Raw genomic sequence first — 2898 nt, 5'->3', positions numbered from 1 at the left:
TGCCGAGTACGACCCCTCCAACGCCCGGCTGCGTGTGCGCCTTGTCTCCGCCGAGGACCTCTACGATGCCCTCGTCGACCTGCGCAGCATCAACTGCTGCGTCTCGCTGTGCCTCAACCCTGGGAAGCTGCAGAAGCAGCGCAGCACCATTGTCAAGAACAGCCGCAACCCCGTCTTCAACGAGGACTTCTTCTTCGATGGGCTGGGCCCCGGCCACGCCAGGAAGATGTCCCTGAAGCTCAAGGTGGTCAACAAGGGCAGCAGCCTTAAGCGGGACACGCTGCTGGGTGAGAAGGAGCTGCCACTCACCGCCCTCCTGTCCTGCCTGTAGGTACCTGCTACCAGCCCCGGAGGGAGCCCTCCCACCTGTGGGGCCGGGGCGAGGCAGGGAGGCCGGCTCTGTCCCCCAGCCCCGCTGGAGGAGGGTTTGGAAGGGCACCCTGAGGAGGGCCGGGGTCGTGGCAGAGCATGGGGGTCCCCAGGAATGGCGCTGCTGTGGGGCTCTGCCAGCACCAGCTGGCAGCCACAGCCCCTCTGCCCCTGCTCCCTCCCTGCTCCTGCCCCGGGGCTGCATCTCCTGGAGCCCAGCAGAAAGTGGGGAGCCTCCAGCCCATTCCTCACCAGGAAGGATGGAAGCACCTGTTGGATTCTTCCCTCCCTGTGCCTGTGGTCTCCAGCTGCCACCAAGCAGGCTGGAGGTGGGTAAATCTCTGTAGCACACTCACGGCCATCTCTCAAAGCTGAAGCTCCTGCAGTCAGGTGAGAGCTTTAATTTAAAAGACAAGTTTCTAGTCTTGGAAACTGCAAAGAAAATACTGCAGAGGTGACCTGCGAGTGGGCCAAGGGCGGTCACCCTGGGGGATGAGTCAGGTTTGTGGCTTTTGAGCCTTTCCTGGACTCCTCCCAGCCCTGCAGGGCTGCACAAGTGCACGAGTTGGCTTGGTCTGACACCTGCAGCCTCCTGGGGTGCCCTCCCTGCCCACCCCAGCACTGTCCCCCACTGCTGACCCCCAGTGGGAAACTGCTCACAAAGCGTCGGGGGCTTTGGTTTTCCCCAATCTGGGAGGCTGCCTGTGCCTTTCCCCTGCCCACGGGAGGGAGATGCCCTGGGCACATGGATGGTCCCAGGCAGTGTCCCAGCAGATGTGTTTCCTGACAAAAGCTGAGGTGACAGGAGTGGCCCTCCCTGAGTGCTGGGGCCATCCCAGGTGAGGCTGGGCAGTGGGGCTGGCTCCACAACCCTCCACCCTCCCTTGCCTGAGGGCTCAGGATCTTTCAAGCAGCTGCACCCACTGGGCAGGAGAGATGTGTCCTGTGGGGCCACCAAGCTCCTGTGCCCAGCGGGATCTGGCTACCCGAAGTAGCCAGTGGCCTGGCTCTCAGTTTCCCCTTGGGGAAGGAGCGAGGTGCTCCCAACCCTTCCCATCCCACCCTGTCATCCCGGCTGACTGGCTGGGGACAGTGGGAGTGGGGAGGATGCCGGCCGGGGCATTTCTGCGGGTGAATAAAACACGCTGCGTTGTTGTTTGGTGTGGTGTCACCCATTGTGTCGGGCTCTGCATGTTTCTGTGCAGGGAGCAGGATTTGCAGCGCTCCCATCCCCGCCTGCTGCAGCACGCGTGGACACACATGCACACATGTGTCCCCTCTGTGTTAACCTCTGTGGTGGCAGTCGATGTTCCTTCCTTGTCCTTTTGCAGCAGATGGCAGATCTCAGTGTTGGCTATTTATATCCGAGGCTGATCTTTCGCAGCGTTTTACTTCTGTCTGTAAATACGTTTCAGGTACGCAAGGCACCGTTCTGATCACGCCGTGTTTGCATGTCGGGGGGATTCGGGGTGATTGTGGCTGTTTGTCGAGCTTGTGGTTGAAATCAAATCATGCAGGACATAAGGAGCTGACGTGTCCATCCTTCTTCGCAGGGAGTTTCCCACCTGAGGCTTCCCTGTGCTCCCCCAGGAGCCAACACGAGGGATGGTCTCCAGCCCCCAAGTGCCCAGGCTTATCCTGGGGGCAGATGGGGGCTCTGGGGAGTGGGGGATAGGGAGAGGTGCCGCATCCCTGGGTGTGGGGTGAACATCCTGCTCCTGAGGAGGGCTGGGGCAGGAAGAGGACCCTTCTCAGCTGGCTGCTGCCTGACAGCCCCTGCACACCCCACCAGCACCCTGTGCTCCCTGGGGTGCTGCGCCTGCCAGGGGCTGGGGTGGGCGGGACAGGCTGCAAGAAGAGAGGGAATGGGAGCTGGGACAAAGACTTTGGTGCTCTGAGAGGTTTGAGAGGTGACACATCCCCCGCAGCAGAGCCGTGTGCCTTTGGGTTTGAGGGAGGATGATGCTGAGAGCAGAACCCCGGGCTCCTCCTTGGGTTGAGGCTGACCCCAGAGGGAGAGCCAGCGGCCTGGGGGCTCTTGTCCTGCCCCACCCCAGCCCATCCCAGGTCTGTGTCGCTGGAGTTGGGTGTGTGGCCATGCAGTGAGCCCCAGGATGAGCTGCTGTGAGCCCTGCTCTGCTCTGGGCCAGTGGTGTGGGAGCCGGGGCTGTTGCTTGGATGGGTCTCTCCGCTGCTGGAGCTATTTTTTATTGTTCCTGCTTTGATATTTCTGTGGCTGGATTTACTGATGTATTTTTTGAGTGAAAAATATATTAATACCTGAATGGAATGTTTGTTTACAGATCATTTCCTCTTTCTAGTGCAATAAAGTCATTTCTAAAACAGATGCAGGTGTGGCCCTGGCTCCTGATTTCCCCAAGATATTTCCCAGCATTATTCTTGACAGCTCCCTGTGTGGGGGAGCAGAGCTGGAACCTCAGCACTGGCCAGACACAGGGCAGCACTGCTCTTCTGGGTGCTGCTCCGCTTTCCAAACAGCCTCCCAGGAGCACACGGTACGTCTCAAGC

This window comes from Corvus brachyrhynchos, unplaced genomic scaffold (genome assembly GCF_000691975.1).
Source record: "Corvus brachyrhynchos isolate BGI_N302 unplaced genomic scaffold, ASM69197v1 scaffold219, whole genome shotgun sequence".
Classification (NCBI taxonomy): Eukaryota; Metazoa; Chordata; class Aves; order Passeriformes; family Corvidae; genus Corvus; species Corvus brachyrhynchos.
Note: the sequence above shows the minus strand (reverse complement) of the source record.